Here is an 11,926-nt window from a genome sequence, read left to right on the forward strand (position 1 = left end):
ACTCAGTCATTCACTCAGTCACTCACTCAGCCACTCAGTCAGTCATTCAGTCACTCACTCAGTCACTCACTCAGTCACTCACTCAGTCATTCACTCAGTCACTCACTCAGTCACTCAGTCATTCATTCAGTCATTCACTCAGTCACTCACTCAGTCAGTCATTCAGTCACTCACTCAGCCACTCACTCAGTAACTCACTCAGTCACTCAGTCAGTCATTCAGTTATTCACTCAGTCACTCACCCAGTCAGTCATTCAGTCACTCACTCAGTCACTCACTCACTCACTCACCCACTCACTCAGTCATTCACTCAGTCACTCACTCAGTCACTCACTCAGTCATTCAGTCACTCACTCAGTCACTCACTCAGTCATTCACTCAGTCACTCAGTCAGTCATTCAGTCATTCACTCAGTCACTCACTCAGTCAGTCATTCAGTCACTCACTCAGTCACTCACTCAGTCACTCACTCAGTCATTCACTCAGTCATTCACTCAGTCACTCAGTCAGTCATTCAGTCATTCACTCAGTCACTCACTCAGTCAGTCATTCAGTCACTCACTCAGTCACTCACTCAGTAACTCACTCAGTCACTCAGTCAGTCATTCAGTTATTCACTCAGTCACTCACCCAGTCAGTCATTCAGTCACTCACTCAGTCACTCAGTCAGTCAGTCACTCACTCAGTCACTCACTCAGTCACTCAGTCAGTCATTCACTCACTCAGTCACTCACTCAGTCACTCACTCACTCACCCACTCAGTCATTCACTCAGTCACTCACTCAGTCACTCACTCAGTCACTCACTCAGTCACTCAGTCACTCACACACTCACCCACTCACTCAGTCATTCACTCAGTCACTCACTCAGCCACTCAGTCAGTCATTCAGTCACTCACTCAGTCACTCACTCAGTCACTCACTCAGTCATTCACTCAGTCACTCACTCAGTCACTCAGTCATTCATTCAGTCATTCACTCAGTCACTCACTCAGTCAGTCATTCAGTCACTCACTCAGCCACTCACTCAGTAACTCACTCAGTCACTCAGTCAGTCATTCAGTTATTCACTCAGTCACTCACCCAGTCAGTCATTCAGTCACTCACTCAGTCACTCACTCACTCACTCACCCACTCACTCACCCACTCACTCAGTCATTCACTCAGTCACTCACTCAGTCACTCACTCAGTCATTCAGTCACTCACTCAGTCACTCACTCAGTCATTCACTCAGTCACTCACTCAGTCACTCAGTCAGTCATTCAGTCATTCACTCAGTCACGCACCCAGTCAGTCATTCAGTCACTCACTCAGTCACTCACTCAGTCACTCACTCAGTCATTCACTCAGTCGCTCACTCAGTCACTCACTCACTCACTCACTCACCCACTCACTCACTCACCCACTCACTCACTCACTCACCCTCTTCCTCAGTCATTCACTCAGTCACTCACTCAGTTACTCACTCAGTCATTCACTGAGTCATTCACTCAGTCACTCACTCAGTCACTCACTCAGTCACTCACTCAGTCACCCACTCAGTCACTCACTCATTCATTCACTCAGTCACTCACTCAGTCACTCACTCAGCCATTCACTCAGTCATTCACTCAGTCACTCACTCACCCACTCACTCAGCCAGTCATTCAGTCACTCACTCAGTCATTCACTCAGTCATTCACTCACCCACTCACTCAGTCACCCACTCACTCACTCAGTCACTCACTCACCCACTCACTCACTCAGTCACTCACTCACTCACCCACTCACTCACTCAGTCACTCAGTCAGTCAGTCATTCACTCAGTCACTCACTCAGTCATTCACTCAGTCACTCACTCAGTCACTCAGTCAGTCATTCACTCACCCACTCACTCACTCAGTCACTCACTCACCCACTCACTCACTCACCCACTCACTCACTCAGTCACTCACTCAGCCACTCAGTCAGTCATTCAGTCACTCACTCAGTAACTCACTCAGTCACTCACTCAGTCATTCACTCAGTCACTCACTCAGTCACTCAGTCATTCATTCAGTCATTCACTCAGTCACTCACTCAGTCAGTCATTCAGTCACTCACTCAGCCACTCACTCAGTAACTCACTCAGTCACTCAGTCAGTCATTCAGTTATTCACTCAGTCACTCACCCAGTCAGTCATTCAGTCACTCACTCAGTCACTCACTCACTCACTCACCCACTCACTCACCCACTCACTCAGTCATTCACTCAGTCACTCACTCAGTCACTCACTCAGTCATTCAGTCACTCACTCAGTCACTCACTCAGTCATTCACTCAGTTACTCACTCAGTCACTCAGTCAGTCATTCAGTCATTCACTCAGTCACGCACCCAGTCAGTCATTCAGTCACTCACTCAGTCACTCACTCAGTCACTCACTCAGTCATTCACTCAGTCATTCACTCAGTCACTCACTCAGTCACTCAGTCATTCATTCAGTCATTCACTCAGTCACTCACTCAGTCAGTCATTCAGTCACTCACTCAGCCACTCACTCACTCAGTCACTCACTCACTCACCCACTCACTCACTCAGTCACTCAGTCACTCAGTCACTCACTCAGTCACTCACTCACTCACCCACTCAGTCATTCACTCAGTCACTCACTCAGTCACTCACTCAGTCACTCACTCAGTCACTCAGTCACTCACACACTCACCCACTCACTCAGTCATTCACTCAGTCACTCACTCAGCCACTCAGTCAGTCATTCAGTCACTCACTCAGTCACTCACTCAGTCACTCACTCAGTCATTCACTCAGTCACTCACTCAGTCACTCAGTCATTCATTCAGTCATTCACTCAGTCACTCACTCAGTCAGTCATTCAGTCACTCACTCAGCCACTCACTCAGTAACTCACTCAGTCACTCAGTCAGTCATTCAGTTATTCACTCAGTCACTCACCCAGTCAGTCATTCAGTCACTCACTCAGTCACTCACTCACTCACTCACCCACTCACTCACCCACTCACTCAGTCATTCACTCAGTCACTCACTCAGTCACTCACTCAGTCATTCAGTCACTCACTCAGTCACTCACTCAGTCATTCACTCAGTCACTCACTCAGTCACTCAGTCAGTCATTCAGTCATTCACTCAGTCACGCACCCAGTCAGTCATTCAGTCACTCACTCAGTCACTCACTCAGTCACTCACTCAGTCATTCACTCAGTCGCTCACTCAGTCACTCACTCACTCACTCACCCACTCACTCACTCACCCACTCACTCACTCACTCACCCTCTTACTCAGTCATTCACTCAGTCACTCACTCAGTTACTCACTCAGGCATTCACTGAGTCATTCACTCAGTCACTCACTCAGTCACTCACTCAGTCACTCACTCAGTCACCCACTCAGTCACTCACTCATTCATTCACTCAGTCACTCACTCAGTCACTCACTCAGCCATTCACTCAGTCATTCACTCAGTCACTCACTCACCCACTCACTCAGCCAGTCATTCAGTCACTCACTGAGTCATTCACTCAGTCATTCACTCACCCACTCACTCAGTCACCCACTCACTCACTCAGTCACTCACTCACCCACTCACTCACTCAGTCACTCACTCACTCACCCACTCACTCACTCAGTCACTCAGTCAGTCAGTCATTCACTCAGTCACTCACTCAGTCATTCACTCAGTCACTCACTCAGTCACTCAGTCAGTCATTCACTCACCCACTCACTCACTCAGTCACTCACTCACCCACTCACTCACTCACCCACTCACTCACTCAGTCACTCACTCAGCCACTCAGTCAGTCATTCAGTCACTCACTCAGTCACTCACTCAGTCACTCACTCAGTCATTCACTCAGTCACTCACTCAGTCACTCAGTCATTCATTCAGTCATTCACTCAGTCACTCACTCAGTCAGTCATTCAGTCACTCACTCAGCCACTCACTCAGTAACTCACTCAGTCACTCAGTCAGTCATTCAGTTATTCACTCAGTCACTCACCCAGTCAGTCATTCAGTCACTCACTCAGTCACTCACTCACTCACTCACCCACTCACTCACCCACTCACTCAGTCATTCACTCAGTCACTCACTCAGTCACTCACTCAGTCATTCAGTCACTCACTCAGTCACTCACTCAGTCATTCACTCAGTCACTCACTCAGTCACTCAGTCAGTCATTCAGTCATTCACTCAGTCACGCACCCAGTCAGTCATTCAGTCACTCACTCAGTCACTCACTCAGTCACTCACTCAGTCATTCACTCAGTCGCTCACTCAGTCACTCACTCACTCACTCACCCACTCACTCACTCACTCACCCACTCACTCACTCACTCACCCTCTTACTCAGTCATTCACTCAGTCACTCACTCAGTTACTCACTCAGTCATTCACTGAGTCATTCACTCAGTCACTCACTCAGTCACTCACTCAGTCACTCACTCAGTCACCCACTCAGTCACTCACTCATTCATTCACTCAGTCACTCACTCAGTCACTCACTCAGCCATTCACTCAGTCATTCACTCAGTCACTCACTCACCCACTCACTCAGCCAGTCATTCAGTCACTCACTCAGTCATTCACTCAGTCATTCACTCACCCACTCACTCAGTCACCCACTCACTCACTCAGTCACTCACTCACCCACTCACTCACTCAGTCACTCACTCACTCACCCACTCACTCACTCAGTCACTCAGTCAGTCAGTCATTCACTCAGTCACTCACTCAGTCATTCACTCAGTCCCTCACTCAGTCACTCAGTCAGTCATTCACTCACCCACTCACTCACTCAGTCACTCACTCACCCACTCACTCACTCACCCACTCACTCACTCAGTCACTCACTCACTCAGTCACTCAGTCACTCAGTCAGTCATTCAGTCACTCACTCAGTCATTCACTCAGACACTCACTCAGCCACTCAGTCAGTCATTCAGTCACTCACTCAGTCACTCACTCAGTCAGTCATTCAGTCACTCACTCAGCCACTCACTCAGTAACTCACTCAGTCACTCAGTCAGTCATTCAGTTATTCACTCAGTCACTCACCCAGTCAGTCATTCAGTCCTTCACTCAGTCACTCAGTCAGTCAGTCACTCACTCAGTCACTCACTCAGTCACTCAGTCAGACATTCACTCACTCAGTCACTCACTCAGTCACTCACTCACTCACCCACTCAGTCATTCACTCAGTCACTCACTCAGTCACTCACTCAGTCAATCACTCAGTCATTCACTCAGTCACTCACTCAGTCACTCAGTCAGTCATTCAGTCATTCACTCAGTCACTCACCCAGTCAGTCATTCAGTCACTCACTCAGTCACTCACTCAGTCACTCACTCAGTCATTCACTCACTCACTCACCCACTTACTGAGTCATTCATTCAGTCATTCACTCAGTCACTCACTCAGTCAGTCATTCAGTCACTCACTCAGCCACTCACTCAGTAACTCACTCAGTCACTCAGTCAGTCATTCAGTTATTCACTCAGTCACTCACCCAGTCAGTCATTCAGTCACTCACTCAGTCACTCACTCACTCACTCACCCACTCACTCACCCACTCACTCAGTCATTCACTCAGTCACTCACTCAGTCACTCACTCAGTCATTCAGTCACTCACTCAGTCACTCACTCAGTCATTCACTCAGTCACTCACTCAGTCACTCAGTCAGTCATTCAGTCATTCACTCAGTCACGCACCCAGTCAGTCATTCAGTCACTCACTCAGTCACTCACTCAGTCACTCACTCAGTCATTCACTCAGTCGCTCACTCAGTCACTCACTCACTCACTCACCCACTCACTCACTCACTCACCCACTCACTCACTCACCCTCTTACTCAGTCATTCACTCAGTCACTCACTCAGTTACTCACTCAGTCATTCACTGAGTCATTCACTCAGTCACTCACTCAGTCACTCACTCAGTCACTCACTCAGTCACCCACTCAGTCACTCACTCATTCATTCACTCAGTCACTCACTCAGTCACTCACTCAGCCATTCACTCAGTCATTCACTCAGTCACTCACTCACCCACTCACTCAGCCAGTCATTCAGTCACTCACTCAGTCATTCACTCAGTCATTCACTCACCCACTCACTCAGTCACCCACTCACTCACTCAGTCACTCACTCACCCACTCACTCACTCAGTCACTCACTCACTCACCCACTCACTCACTCAGTCACTCAGTCAGTCAGTCATTCACTCAGTCACTCACTCAGTCATTCACTCAGTCCCTCACTCAGTCACTCAGTCAGTCATTCACTCACCCACTCACTCACTCAGTCACTCACTCACCCACTCACTCACTCACCCACTCACTCACTCAGTCACTCACTCACTCAGTCACTCAGTCACTCAGTCAGTCATTCAGTCACTCACTCAGTCATTCACTCAGACACTCACTCAGCCACTCAGTCAGTCATTCAGTCACTCACTCAGTCACTCACTCAGTCAGTCATTCAGTCACTCACTCAGCCACTCACTCAGTAACTCACTCAGTCACTCAGTCAGTCATTCAGTTATTCACTCAGTCACTCACCCAGTCAGTCATTCAGTCCTTCACTCAGTCACTCAGTCAGTCAGTCACTCACTCAGTCACTCACTCAGTCACTCAGTCAGACATTCACTCACTCAGTCACTCACTCAGTCACTCACTCACTCACCCACTCAGTCATTCACTCAGTCACTCACTCAGTCACTCACTCAGTCAATCACTCAGTCATTCACTCAGTCACTCACTCAGTCACTCAGTCAGTCATTCAGTCATTCACTCAGTCACTCACCCAGTCAGTCATTCAGTCACTCACTCAGTCACTCACTCAGTCACTCACTCAGTCATTCACTCACTCACTCACCCACTTACTGAGTCATTCACTCAGTCACTCACTCAGTCACTCACTCAGTCATTCACTGAGTCATTCACTCAGTCACTCACTCAGTCACTCACTCAGTCACTCACTCAGTCACCCACTCACTCACCCACTCACTCAGTCACTCACTCAGTCACTCACTCAGTCATTCACTCAGTCACTCACTCAGTCACTCACTCAGTCATTCACTCAGTCATTCACTCAGTCACTCACTCACCCACTCACTCAGCCAGTCATTCAGTCACTCACTCAGTCATTCACTCAGTCACTCACTCACTCACCCAGTCAGTCATTCAGTCATTCACTCAGTCACTCACTCAGTCACTCACTCAGTCATTCACTCAGTCACTCACTCAGTCATTCAGTCAGTCATTCAGTCATTCACTCAGCCACTCACTTATTCACTCAGTCACTCACTCACTCACTCAATCAGTCACTCAATCAGTCACTCACTAACTCACTCACGCAGTCATTCACTCAGTCACTCACTCACTCACTCAGTCATTCACTTACTGAGTCATTCACTCACTCACTCAGGCACTCACTCAGTCATTCACTCAGCCACTCTGTTACTCACTCACCCAGTCACGACATTACACTATACACTACATACACACTACACTACACAGTACATTACACTATACACTACAACTATACACTACAATACACTATACACTACACACTAAATTACACTATACACTACACTATACCCTACACACTACACTACAAACTACACTACACTATACACTACACTATACACTACTACACTACACTATACAGAACTACACTACACACTACAATACTACACTACACAACACACTACACTATACCATACACTATATACTACACTACCACACTACACTATACACTACACTATACACTACACTACACTGTACACTACAACTATACACTACAATACACTATACACTACATTACACTATACGCTACACTATACCCTACACACTACACTATACACTACATTATACACTACTACACTACACTATACACAACTACACTACACACTACAATACTACACTATACACTACACACAATACTATACTATACACTACAATATACACTACACACTACACTACACTATACAATACACTATACACTACTACACTATACACTACACTATACACTACTACACTATACACTACTACACTATACACTACTACACTATAAACTACAGTATACACTACACTATACACTACACACTAGACTACACTATACACTACACTACTACACTATACACTACACTATACACTACACTACACTATACACTATACACTACACTCTACACTACTATACACTATACACTACACTATACACTACACTGTACACTACACTATACACTATACACTACAGTATACACTACACTATACACTACACTATACACTACACTACACTATACACTACACTACACTATACACTACACTATACACTACTACACTATACACTACACTATACACTACACTATAAACTACACTACACTATACACTACACTACACTATACACTACACTATACACTACACTATGCACTACACTACACCATACACTACAGTACTACACTATACACTATACTATACACTACACTTTACACTACACTATACACTACTACACTACACTATACACTACACTATACACTACACTATACACTACACTACACTATACAATACACTATACACTACACTATACACTACTACACACTACTACACTGCACTATACAATACACTATACACTACACTATACACTACACTATTATATACACTACACTATACACTACACTATACACTACTACACTACGCTATACACTACACTATACACTACACTATACACTACACTACACTATACACTACACTATACACTACACTATACACTACTACATTATACACTACACTATACACTACACTACACTTTACACTACACTACACTATACACTACACTACACCATACACTACACCACTACACTAACACTATACTATACACTACACTACAATTTACACTATACACTACTACACTACACTATACACTACACTATACACTACACTATACACTACACTATACAATACACTACACTATACACTACTACACACTACTACACTGCACTATACACTACACTATACACTACACTATACACTACACTATTCTATACACTACACTATACACTACTACACTACGCTATACACTACACACTACATTAGACACTACACTATACACTATACACTGCACTATACACTACTACACTACACTATACACTACACTATACACTACACTATACACTACACTATACACTACACTATACACTACTACACTAAACTATACACTACACTATACACTATACTATACACTACACTATACACTACACTATACACTACTACACTACACTATACACTACACTATACACTACACTATACACTACACTGTACACTACACTACACACTACACTATACAATACACTATACACTACACTATACACTACACTATACACTACTACACTACACTATACACTACACTATACACTACACTATACACTACACTATACACTACACTATACACTACTACACTATACACTATATACTATACTATACACTACACTACACACTACACTATACACTATACACTACACTATACACTCCACTATACACTACTCTATACACTACTACACAACGCTATACACTACACTATACTCTACACTATACACTACACTACACTATACACTACTACACTATACACTACACTATACACTACACTATACACTACACTATACACTATACACTCCACTATACACTACACTCTACACTACTACACTATACACTACACTATACACTACACTATACACTACACTATACACTACACTATACACTACTACACTATACACTACACTATAGACTACTACACTATACACTACTACACTATACACTACACTATACACTACACTATACACTACTACACTATACACTACACTACACATTACACTATACACTACACTATACACTACACTATACACTACTACACTATACACTACACTATACACTACACTATACACTACACTATACACTACACTATACACCACTACACTATACACTACACTACTACTACACTACACTATACACTACACTATACACTACACTATACACTACACTATACACTACACTATACACTACACTACACACTATACACTACACTATACACTACAGTACACACTATACACTACAAACTATACACTACAAACTATACACTACACTACACACTATACACTACACTATACACTACACTATATACTACACTATACACTACACTACACACTATACACTACACTATACACTACACACTACACTACACTATACACTACACACTACAAACTACACCATACACTACACACTACACTATACACTACACTATACACTACACTATACACTACACACTACACTATACACTATACTATACACTATACTATACACTATACACTACACTATACACTACACTATACACTACACTATACACTACACACTACACACTATACACTACACTATACACTACTATACACTATACACTACACTATACACTACACACTACACTATACACTACACTATACACTACACTATACACTACACTATACACTACACTATACACTACACTACACTATACACTACTACACTATACACTACACTATACTATACACTACACTATACACTACACTATACACTACACACTACACATTATACACTACACTATACACTACACACTATACACTACACTATACACCACACTATACACTACACTATACACTACACTATACACTACACTATACACTACGCTATACACTACACTATACACTACACTATACACTACACTGTACACTACACTACACACTAAACTATACAATACACTATACACTACACTATACACTACACTATACACTACTACACTACACTATACACTACACTATACACTACACTATACACTACTACACTATACACTATATACTACACTATACACTACACTACACACTACACTATACACTACACTATACACTCCACTATACACTACACTATACACTACTACACAACACTATACACTACACTATACTCTACACTATACACTACACTATACACTACTACACTATACACTACACTATACACTACACTATACACTACACTATACACTCCACTATACACTACACTCTACACTACTACACTATACACTACACTATACACTACACTATACACTACACTATACACTTCTACACTATACACTACACTATAGACTACTACACTATACACTACTACATTATACACTACACTATACACTACACTATACACTACTACACTATACACTTCACTACACATTAAACTATACACTACACTATACACTACACTATACACTACTACACTATACACTACACTATACACTACACTATACACTACACTATACACTACACTACACACTATACACTACACTATACACTACACTATACACTATACACTACACTATACACTACACTATACACTACACTACACTATACACTACACTACACACTATACACTACAAACTATACACTACTACACTATACACTACACTACACACTATACACTACACTATACACTACACTATACACTACACTATACACTATACTATACACTACACTATACACTACACTACACACTACACTATACACTACACACTACACTACACTATACACTACACACTACACTATACACTACACTACACTATACACTACACTATACACTACACACTACACTATACACTACACTATACTATACACTATACACTACACTATACACTACACTGTACACTACACTATACACTACACTATACACTATACACTACACTATACACTACACTATACACTACACTATACACTACACTATACACTACTACACTATACACTACACTATACTATACACTACACTATACACTACACACTATACACTACACACTACACTATACACTACACTATACACTACACTATACACTATACACTACACTACTACATTATACACTACACTATACACTA

This window comes from Petromyzon marinus, assembly GCF_048934315.1.
Source record: "Petromyzon marinus isolate PM22_M1 ecotype Great Lakes invasive population chromosome 83 unlocalized genomic scaffold, UKy_Petmar_22M1.pri1.0 chr83_unloc.1, whole genome shotgun sequence".
NCBI lineage: Eukaryota > Metazoa > Chordata > Hyperoartia > Petromyzontiformes > Petromyzontidae > Petromyzon > Petromyzon marinus.